The sequence below is a fragment of the Heterocephalus glaber genome, unplaced genomic scaffold, assembly GCF_053883595.1.
Source record: "Heterocephalus glaber isolate CG9 unplaced genomic scaffold, H.glaber_assembly_v1.0 deba00001444, whole genome shotgun sequence".
Classification (NCBI taxonomy): Eukaryota; Metazoa; Chordata; class Mammalia; order Rodentia; family Bathyergidae; genus Heterocephalus; species Heterocephalus glaber.
Genome location: NW_028258297.1, coordinates 28,580,575 through 28,593,005, shown reverse-complemented (window position 1 = coordinate 28,593,005; position 12,431 = coordinate 28,580,575).

Here is a 12,431-nt window from a genome sequence, read left to right as displayed (position 1 = left end):
TGAAGTAAAACCGGTGAAATGTAAATAACCAAAGTTTTATCATTATATTCACTGTTAATACTTTCCCCATAATTGAGCACATCTAGTGAAAAATTTGTGTAGGCTGTACGTAGGCTGCAATTGTATTTTTTTCTAATGGATGAGCCACATCAATAGAATTTGTCATAATTATCAATGATTCCACAATAGTGGAACAAAAATTAACAGAACACAGTTTTCACTCTAAATAATCAGGAGATAGGCCTGAAGGTCTCAGCTTTGCTGTAAATGCTGAAGCAGACCTGTGACTCAATTGTAGCCCCTCGAAACTATGGACAGAGGAAGTACTGGCAGCCCAGGGACCACTCAGGGACACCACTGGAGCCTTTCCAGGGATGGGGGAAAGCCATGCCTATCTATGACCCTGATAAGAGGCCCAGCATCTGCAGACTCCAAAGCAGACACTCAGCCTAGTTCAGCTTTTCAAACCAAGGTTCTAGAGAAATCCAGTCACCAAAAAACCAAACAAGAATCACTCCTACCAAAGTTCCTGGTATCAAGCTCACCAAGCACAGACACCATGGTGGACCCAGCAACAGCCACATGAGCCACCTCCAACCCATTTAAACTCAGTCCTAGAGGCAATTCCATCAGCCTGATCTCCTAACAGAAGAAAGCTTTACCTGCAATAGCAGTCTTTAAAAACTAAAAGGGAGGTTTGTTCTTTCAAAAGCAAGGACACCAATGCAAGGCTATATAGATCATGAAGAATTAGGCACATGTGAGACCACCAAGAAATTAATGAAGCCCTAGGAACTGACCTTAAATAAATGGAGACTTATTAATTGCTTGAAAACAATTGAAATTAATCATCTTAAGTTCAATGAGACAATAAAATTGTGTAAAGAAACACAATTAAGTTAAATAAAGACAAATAGGTTCAGATTTATGATACCACATAGTAACTACTAATAACAATGTGTTGTATCCTTGAAAATTGCTAAAACAGTAGATATTAAATGTTCTCATTACAAAAAAGACAAATGTTTGAGGTGATGCATACGTTATATTGATTTAGTCATCCCACAATGTATAAATATATAAAAAACATCATGTTGTATATACATGATTTTGATTTGTCAATTAACATGAAAGAAACAAAAGTATTCTTAGCTACAGGGGAAGAAAATAAAAAATAAATGCATTTTATATGCACATTTGCAATTTTTAATATAAATATATTCTGAATAAATTCTATCATGTGTTTGTATACATACATGTAGTGAAATTAAAACAATGCTTCATAACTTGACCCAATTAGTACATATTTGGCAGAACTAGCCAAGAGGTAAGACCTTTTGGGTACGTTTTATTGTTTCTCTCTCTCTCTCTGTCTCTCTCTCTCTCTGAAACCTATGGACTCAAGCTGATCCAAACTTGTTTAATTTTCTTGCCTCTCTCTCCCCTAGAAAACCTAAGCTGGGGAACTCAAGAAACTTTCTCATGGTGGTCAGAACAGTTTCCAGTCAGTTCCACTGTGTTGAAAGGAAGAGTTTTTCCCAGCTGCTCTGAAGCCCACAGGTCCACCTCAAGTTTATTGTCCCTTTTCTTTCTTTTCTTTCCCATTCCCAATCACTAACTGCAGTAAAATTCAGCCACAGGGCCTGTTATTAACCATGTCACAAAACAGTGTGTATAAATCTGATACCCATTCTCAATAAAAACTCTTTGAAAACTAAGAATATAAAGGACACCTATAAAAGATTGACAGGTAATGTAACACTCAGTATCAAAGGTCATTTCTTTCATCCTGAAATCAAGAGCAAGACAAGACTGTATTCGATATTGCTCTGGACACATTATCCGATGCAATCTGGCAAGAAAAACATACGCAAGGCAAGCATAGAAAAAGACAGAAATAAACTGACTTTGATGGGAGATGACATAATTATATGTGTAGAAAATCAGTTTGAGTCTACAAAAATGTCATCTGAACTAATCATTGAGTTGAACAAATTTGAATGAACAAGGTCAACATGCAAAAATCAAGCAATAAAATATCAAAATAATTTTTTTGAGTTCCACTTGTTATAGTATCAAAATTACATGTTATATTTAGGGTAAAATTTATGAAAATCCTGTACATTCTAAATTATCCAGCAATGGAGAGAGAAATTAAAGACTTTAATCAATGGATAGTCTTGCATAAGACTATTATTAAAAGAAGAGTGCACTTACAGTCGATCTATAAACTCAATGAAAATCAAAAATTATTATCTTAGCAGGCAACTTTTGTACAAGGTTTTGGCAAATTTATTTTCAAATCTGTTTAAAAATGAAAAGGATTTAAAATAAACAAAACAAATTTGAAAAAGATAAACCAATTGGAGGATTAACATTGTATTACTTTAAGATTTATTATAACAGGCTCTACTGAGGTCCTGAGTCGTGCAGAACACACCGAATCAGCCCGCTGCAGACAGGCAGGTCTGCCCACGCACTACCAAGGTCCCCAGTCACAGGGAATACGCTGAATTAGCCCACTGCACACAGGAAGATCTGTGCACGCCCTACTGAGGTCCTGAGTCACGCGGAAGACACCAAATCACCCTGCTGCAGACAGGCAGCCACCTGGTTCCACACTACAAAGATGCAGAGGACACCAGACCACCAGACCAAGGTACTGAGTCCTGCTGTTCCCGGCCCAGAGGTACGGGCTTCTGAGCTGTGGTCCCACTGCTCCTGGTCCAGAGGAAGGGACTTCCTGGTCACCATCCCTCCCGCTGCTCCCAGACTAGAGGAAAGGGATTTTGGGCCACCTTCTGTTGCACTGCTCCTGGCCCAGAGGAAGGGGCTTCCGGGCCACCTTCCCTCCCACCACTCCTGGCCTGGAGGGCGGGGCTTCTGAGCTGCCATCCCACTGCTCCTGGTCCAGAGGAAGGGGCTTCCCGGCCACCATCCCTCCCGCTGCTCCCAGCCCACAGGAAAGGGCTTTTGGGTCACCATCCCTACCGCTGCTCCTGGCCCCTGTCCTACCTCACCCAGCTCAGAGGAGGTAATCCTTGCAGGTGCTAACAGACCCCCGCCCCAGTCGAAATGAGAAAACAGGTAAATAAGTCTCAAAACCAGACTTCCAGATCACCTACAGCAACCCCAAAGGGAAATGAGATGGAACACTGTGATACTCAACCACTTGGACCCACTGAACTGGCAACCAAAGGGGATCTGGAAAAAATGAAATCAGAAATCATTTCTCAGATAACAGGAGAAATTGTGCCCCTAGTGCAAGACATGATTAATAAATCTAGAGAGGAGCTCAGGAACATGATGGAATCCCAACACAGGAAACAAATGGAATCCATAAAAGAGATGCAAATAGATTTCCAGGACATGAAAAACTCTATTGAAAGTCTACACTGCAGAATGAGCCAATGTGAGGACAGAATTTCAGATATAGAAGACAAGATTCCAATTAGTGACGAGGAAAAGAAAAATTGCTTCAAAATTCTAAGGGAACATGAGAAATCAATCCAACAGCTGCTAGATGATGCAAAGAAGAATAACATAAGACTGATTGGGCTCAATGAAGAAACAGGAGAGAGTGCAGATGACATAAAAAATCTCTTCACAGAAATAATGACAGAAAACTTCCCCAGCAGGGGAAAAGAGCTTGACATACAGATAAGTGAGGCATATAGGACTCCAAATAGCCTTGATCAAAAAAAAATCTACACATAGGCATATAATTGTTAAGATTCCAGAAACTCAACAGAAGAACAAAGTTCTCCAAGCAGTCAGAGAAAAGAAACAAATCACATACAAAGGAAAGCCCACCAGAACCACAGAAGACTTCTCAACACAAACCATCAAGGCAAGAAGAGCTTGGAGTGACATATTCCAAGCCCTAAAAGAAAACAGCCTCCAACCCAGATTGATGTACCCTGCAAAACTATCTTTCAAAATGGATGGAGAAGTAAGATACTTTCATGACAAAGAGCACCTTAGGAACTTCGTGAATACCAAACCAGCACTCCAAAGAATTTTACACAATATCCTAAGAACAGACATTGAGGATCACAACCCCAGGAAGCAAAGCAGAATGAACCCATCTGGCATGACAAGAAATTAAATGTAAAGGGGGAGAACCCAGCAAAAAGAAAAAGTCATGGCAATGACAAGTCAATATGTTTCAGTTATAACCATCAATGTTAATGGTCTCAATTCACCAATCAAAAGAAATAGACTGGCAGAATGGGTCAAGAAGCAAAATCCAGCAATATGCTGCATACAAGAAACACACTTTAATTCAAAAAGAAACGCATAGACTGAAATTTAAAGGGTGGAAAACAATACTCCATGCAACAGGAACCTGAAAAAAAGCAGGAGTAGCTATCCTCTTGGCAGATCAAGTAGATTTCAAACCAACACTGATGAAGAGAGATGAAGAAGGACACTACATCCTTGTAAAGGGAAGAATCCAAGAGGAAGAGATGACAATCATAAATATCTATGCACCAAACACTAGGGCACCCAACTATATAAAACAAATACTAACAGACATGAAAAGTCATATATGCACTTATACAATTGTAGTGGGGGTCCTCAACACCCCACTGTCATAAATAGATAGAGCAACTAGACTAAAAATAAGTAATGAAATACTAGAACTCAATCAAACTCTCGAACAAATGAACTTAACAGATGTTTACAGAGTCTTCCACCCCACAAAATCAGAATACACATTCTTCTCAGCTACACATGGGTCATTCTCCAAAATAGACCACATACTCACAAATAGAACATGTTTAAGTAAGTGCAAAGGAATTGAAGTTATCCCCTGTATATTATCAGACCATAGTGTGATGAAATTGGAGATCCATAGCAAAAGAGACTCAAAAAGTTTCATAAACACATGGAAATTGAACAACACACTTCTGAATAACCAATGGGTCACAGAGGAAATTAAAGAAGAAATCAGATAGTTCCTTCAATTAAATGACAATGACAGTACAACATATTGGAATCTATGGGACACAATTAAAGCAGTCTTATGAGGGAAATTCATAGCAGTGAATATGCATATTAGGAAAACAGAATGAGCCCAATTAAACAACCTGATGCTGCACCTCAAGCTTCTAGAAAAAGAAGAGCAGGACAACCCCAAAGCCCATACAAGGGAGGAAATTATAAAGATCAGAGGAGAAATCAATGCAATGGAGACTAAGAGAATGATACAAAAAAAATCAATGAAGCCAAGAGTTGGTTCTTCGAAAGAATCAACAAAATTGACAGACCTTTAGCCAACCTTGTCAGAAAAAGGAAAGAAAAGGCCCAAATCCATGCAATTAGGAATGAAAAGGGTGAAATTACAACAGACTCAGCAGAAATCCAGAGGATCATCAATACCTACTTCAAGAACCTATATGCCAATAAGATGGAAAATACAGAAGAAATGGGCAGATTCTAGATAGGTGTGAATTACTAAAGTTGAAAGAAGATGACCTAAAAATTCTAAACAACCCAATATCAATTAATGAAATTGAAAATGTAATTTAAAATTTACCAATTAAGAAAACCCGGGTCCTGATGGCTTCACTGCTCAATTCTATGAGACATTTAGAGAGGAAGTACTGACACTACTGTTTAAACCCTTCAATGAAATTGAAAGGGAAGCAATACTCCCAAATTCACTCCTGGAAGCAAGCATCACCTTGATCCCCAAGGAGAGAAAGACCTAACTGAAAAAGAGAACTATAGGCCAATCTCACTAATGAACATAGATGCAAAAATCCTTAATAAGATACTGGCAAACAGAATGCAGAAGATCATCAAGAAGATCATACATCCTGATCAAGTGAGATTCATCCCAGAGATGCAGGGATGGTTCAATATACGAAAATCAATCAATGTAATACACTATATCAATAGCACCAAGGACAAAAACCATATGATTATCTCCATAGATGAGGAAAAAGCATTTGACAAAATCCAACATGCATTTATGATAAAAACCCTACAAAAAATTGGCATGGATGGTCTCTACCTCAAACTGATAGAAGCCATCTATGAAAAACCAACAGCCAATATCATACTAAATGCTCAAAAACTGAAATCCTTCACACTAAAACCAGGAACAAGACAAGGATGTCCACTATCCCACTCTTGTTCAATATAGTTCTGGAAACATTAGCCACGGAAATTAGACAAGAGAAAGAAATAAAAGAAATAAAGATAGGTAATGAAGAAGTCAAATTGTCATTATTTGCAGATGACATGATACTCTATATAGAAGACCCTAAGAACTCCACCAACAGTCTTCTAGACTTAATAACCAAATTCAGTCAAGCAGCTGGTTACAAGGTCAACACACAAAAATCAATAGCTTTCCTCAACACCAATGACAGACTCACTGAGAGAGAAATAGGGCAAATAATTCCTTTCACAATAGTATCCAAAAAACTGAAATACCTAGGAATCATCCTAATGAAAGAAATCAAAGACCTCTTCTCAGAAAACTATGGCACTCTGAAAAGAGAGATTGAAGATGATATCAGAAAATGGACAGACATCCCCTGCTCCTGGGTAGGAAGGATTAATATAGTGAAAATGGCCATACTTCCAAAACTGCTATATAGATTTAATGCAATTCCAATTGAGATCCCAGAAGCATACTTCATGGACCTTGAGAAAACAATCCAAAAATTCATTTGGAACAAGAAGAGACCCAGAATAGCAAAAGCAATTCTAGGGAACAGAGACATGGCAGGGGGTATCACAATCCCCAACCTGCAACTATACTACAAAGCTCCTGTGATAAAAACAGCATGGTACTGGCAAAGAAACAGACCTGAGGACCAGTGGAACAGATTAGAAGATGCAGAAACAACGCCAGACACACTCAGCCATCTCATCTTCGACAAAGGAGTCAAACACCTTCACTGGAGGAAATATAGCCTCTTTAATAAATGGTGCTGGAAAAATTGGGCTCCAACTTGCCAAAGATTAAAACTAGACCTGTATCTCTCACCATGCACTAAACTAAAATCAAAATGGATTAAAGATCTAATTATTAAAATAGAAACTCTGAACCAGTTGGAACAGAGGTTAGGTAGAACCCTTGAAGACATCGGTGTAGGAAAAGATTTTATGAACAAAACCTCAGTTGCCCATGAACTAGCACAAACAATCAACAAATGGGATCTCTTCTTATTAGAAGGCTTCTGCACAGCAAGAGAAATCACCAGCAGTGTGAAGAGACAACCCACAATGTGGGAAAAAATCTTCACCTGCTCTTCCTCAGACGAAGTTCTACTATCTCAAATCTATAAAGAACTTAAAAAGATCAGACTTCCCAAATTTAAAGACCCAGTCCAAAAATGGGCATGTGAAATGAACAGACATTTCTCAGACAAAGAAGTAGAAATAACAAATAAATACATGAAAAAATGTTCAACATCACTGGTCATTCGAGAGATGCAAATGAAAACAACTCAGAGATTCCACCTCTCTCCAGAAAGAATGGCTGCTATCATGAAATCAACTAATAACAAATGCTGGCGGGGATGCGGGGAAAGAGGAACCCTGCTCCACTGCTGGTGGGAGTGTAGACTGGTGCAACCACTGTGGAAATCAGTATGGAGATACCTCAAAGAACTAGGACTGGAAGTCCCATTTGACCCTGCTATTCCACTGCTGGGAATCTTCCCCAAAGAATTAAAAGAATCATACCACAGTGATATATGTGCACCCATGTTCATAGCAGCACAGTTTGTAATAGCTAAAACTTGGAAACAGCCCAAATGCCTATCAACTGGAGATGGGATAAAGAAAATGTGTTTTTTTTATAAAATGGAGTACTACTCAGCCATCAAAAATGAGAAATTAGAGACATTTATAGCTAAGTGGATGCACATTGAGGCGATACTCTTAAGCAAAATAAATAGGACACATATGTATAAATACCGAATAGTTTCTCTGGTGTGAGATACTGAAAGTGTAAATAAGGACTAAATGTATAATAGGCAATGTGAAATAGGAAGAAAAGGGGCAAAGGGGAAGCAAGTGAGAGGGCTAGGGGTAAGGATAGCAGGGAATGGGATTAATATGAGAAAATGGAAAAATAGGAACAAAATCTTTGTAAATAGGGAGGAATGGAGGAGTTGAAGGGAGGGCTGGGCAAGGGTGGAAAATAAGAACCAAGAGAGACTATGTAAAGGTGCAAATGTCCAATGATGAATGTCATTATATTGTATACCTAAAATGTACCAATGATTAGAATGAATAATCGATAATGTAAAATAGGAAGAAAAGGTCCAGAAGGGTAGGGGTAGTGGGAGGGGCAGGGGAAAGTAAAGAAGGGAAAGGAAAAATGATGAGAAATGGAAAAAATGGAAATAAAGTCTTTGTAAATAGGGAAGGGTGGAGGGGGTGAAGGGAGGGCTAGGAATGGGGAAAAAATAAGAACCAAGATGCATTATGTAAAGGTACAATTCCCAATGAGAAATGTAATTGTGTTGTATACCTACAATGTACCAATAAAAGAATTTAATACAAAAAAAAGATTTATTATAACATTAACAATGAGAACAGGGTCATATTATCTTAAAATATGGATCTAGAGAATGGTGTGGAGTTGATAAATAGACTAATGCATATATGGACTACTTATTTTTGACACAAAGCAATATTTTTAATAAATGGCACTAAATCAATTTATATATATTTGCTGTAAAATAATAAAATGAGCCTTTCTCCAAACACTAGATCCAAAGTTAATTCAAAATGCATCATAGACTAAATCTAAATCTTCAAGCTACAAAAGTTCTAAAAGAAAGAAAAAGGAAAATCTTCAAAGTTTTAAGACAGACAAAGGTTTCCTAAATACATCATCAAAAGCATGAGTCATAGAAAAAAATGTATATGTTGGACTTCATTAAAATTTTAAACTAAAACTCTTCTTCAAAGCCAAAAAATAATGAAAAACCAAGCCATGTTCTAGGAGAAAATATTAGCAATCATATATCTGATAAATGACCTGCATTCAAAATTTAAAAGAATTTTTAAACCTGAACAATGAGAAATCAACCATATTTTAAAAACTGGAAAAACATTGTACAAATACTTCACCACAGGAAGGGAAAAGCATGTTGACACATAATCACATGAAAAGATGTTTAACATCATTGTTCATGGGGAAATGAAAACTAGGTCCACAGTGAGACACCATTGCATACCTACTAAAATGTCTGCAGTTTAAAAGAATGATTACAGCCAGGCATGATGGCACACACTTGTACATCCACCACTTGGGAGGCTGAAGCAGGGGAATTGCCACAAGATCGAGGCCAATCTGGGCTTTATAATGAGTTCAAGGCCAACCTGAACTATATAACAAGACCCTGTCTTGCTGGGGATTTAACTCAGTGCAACCACACCTGACAAGCACAAGGTCCTGATTCCCAGTACCAGAGGAAAACAGAAAGACCCAGTCTCAAAAAAAAAGAATAATTATACTAAACATGGTTGGCAATCATGGCAAAATAGAACTCTCATACAGCCCAGTCTTATTATAGGAATCTAAAACAGGGCAAGCCCTTTCTACAATAATTCAGCAATTTTTTAAAGACATTAATCCATTAAACAACTTATACATGAATACTCATGCCAATTTTACTTGTAATAGGCAAAAAATGGAAACAACCCTGCTGTCTTTCAGCTGAAGATTGGATAAACAGGCTGTGGAATATGCTCAGCATTAAATCGGATTGAACTGTTAACACATACAATAGTGTGCATGTATTTCATGATTCTATTTATATAAAGTTATGGAAATGCAAACAAACTAATAGACTATGGCTAGAAGCACTGCTTATGTAGGAATTGGTTGGAAGAAATAGAAAGAGAGATTACAATGAGAGTGATCATGGTGAAACTTTGGGGGAGTGTAAACAATATGTTTATTTCCTTGATTGTTTTGAGGGTTTGCATAGATATACATATATACCAAAATTAAAGGAACTGGCCACCTTAAATTGTGTGAAAATTTTATATCAATTATGCATCAATAAAACTATTTTTAAAAGTCTTAGTAATTATTAGTGGAGGAAAAATAAAGAAGAGATGACTAATATCAGCCCAATCCTTCAGATCTCCAACAACACACAATGCAGAGCAAACCCTTCAAATAAGGCCAAGTTTGGGGTAAACTGAAAATATGAAAAAATATGAATGGGTCTGGAAGTCAAAAGGCAATTTTTTGTGAAATGTGGGACATTTTTATAGGGATTTGTGCATGGAAAATGAGAGAAGGAAGAAGAATAAAGGAGGTGGTACCAGAGTTTGAAATTTTTTTTTATTTTTAGAGAGATTTTTGGTCTTATGAGTAAAGTCATTGTCTCCTTGTCCCCAGGTATACTTTCTCTGAATTTAGTCATTGCTTTCATCAGAACCATCCAAGATTTTATAATAAAATAAGCTCCTTTATTCCTGGGATGTGAATTTGTACAGTAAAATGCAGGTGTATAATTTTATTCTATAAATCATAGAACAGGGCCAGGGATTTAGCTCAGTTGTTCTGGTGTCTGCCTTGCAAGTGCAAGGTCCCAAGTTCGATCCCTGGTACCAAAATAAAAATTTTTAAAAATAAATAAATAAATCATAGAACAAAATGATGCTTTTTCATGAAAGTAAAGGTGTATAGTGTCGCTGTAAGTCATGAAATAAATTGAAACTTTTTATTACACTGTCTTTTATTACCCACCCATATAGAATGTCTGTTCTTGTCCTCACTAACCCAACATATAGCCTCTCCAGAATGTTGAGAAATTCAAGTTCCAATTTTTTTTATGTGTTCTACCAAACAATGAATAAACAGTTATATTAATTGGCTAGTTTTCTGTTTTAGCCTAGGGAGAATACTCATCTAGACCTAATTACTCTTTGTGATAGAGTGTCAGGACTCCTTTCATTTCAAATACTTCAACTGTTACTTTTTAGCAACTGTGTAAATTTTCTCATCTCTCTATCTGATTTTTCCCCTCAAAAGCTCCTAAAGAATTGTCTCCTCATTTCTCTGTACTTTTGGTCTTAATTAACTCAGTATTATTCTTTATCTCAGGTTATTTCATTTTAATATTCTAGCATATTAAATACAAATTTAAGCCATACATTTGCAAACTCAGACATTTACATGGAACACACAAAATGAGTATGTTTGCATAGTATGGAATTCTTACTGCATGTGAATAATCCATTCCAGGCTGCTTACTGACCAATAGTTGACGCTGATTCCAGCATACTGATTTCTTTTTTTTTTTATTACTCATTCCAGAAACTGAACTTCTGCTTTGTTCATGCCTATGACAAATATTATATCAAGTACAAATTCCAAGAATTTCTCCTACCATATGACCTACTTATGCCTTATTTGCTTCTTTATTTTTCTTTCCAGATCAGTGAATGCTTTATTACTGGAGATCCTGGCCTCCAAAGCATATTTATAGCAACAGAACATAAGATATCAAGGAGGACCCTAAGAGGTGATAAGCATGCAACTGGTATGATCAGTTTTCTGTTTTAAATAATGAATCTGCATAGAGTTTGAAAAAGGAGCTTCCAAAAGGGCAAAAGTAGACATATTCCCGGTAGGAGGTTCACAGGCAGTTTTGTGAGAAATGATATATGGTAAAGATAATAGAATGAAGTTGATAGCTCCACCACAATGTAGTTATTAGTAGAAATCACAGATTATATATATATATATATATATATATGTATATACATACATACATACCAACTATAGCAATATGTCATTATCCCCAAAATATGATTAATTTAGTTGTGTCTATTTTAAACACAGAAAAGATGGAGTACTGGATATATGGAAAATATGCCCTGGTAGTCTAAATGGTCAACTTTGATGAAGAGTTGTGGGAATTCAGAGTTTTGGAATGAACAACAGTGTAGATTATCATTAATATGGTAAGAAACACTGAGGTAGTAGGAGATTTAGCAATAAAAAGCATTGAGTTAAGATTGAATATATGACAATTGAAGTCTGATTCAGTCACCCAAAACAAGTCAATAAGCAAACAATTACATATGCAATTAGGAATCTTGGAGGAGAAATCTAGAATTGAGGTAAAGTCTGAAAGTGTAGTGAATTACTCAATTGTTTGCTGCTTTGGCATCCATTGTGCATATGAGATTTTTGTCATACCAGAAGATTTCGGTCACCCTTGACAATTCTAGCTCCTCACCTGCTCCTATTTCCTCAAGGTAGTTGATCCAGGTGTCTACTTCATACAGCCACCTTCTGATAACTGCATTCCTTTGGGTCGGCTAGATCAGCCTATTTGACTGCTCCTATTGATCCCCATACCCTCCATGGACAACCCAGATGGGCACAGTGGCCACCTTTCAGTACAGCATGACCACAGAGCTCACACCCACCT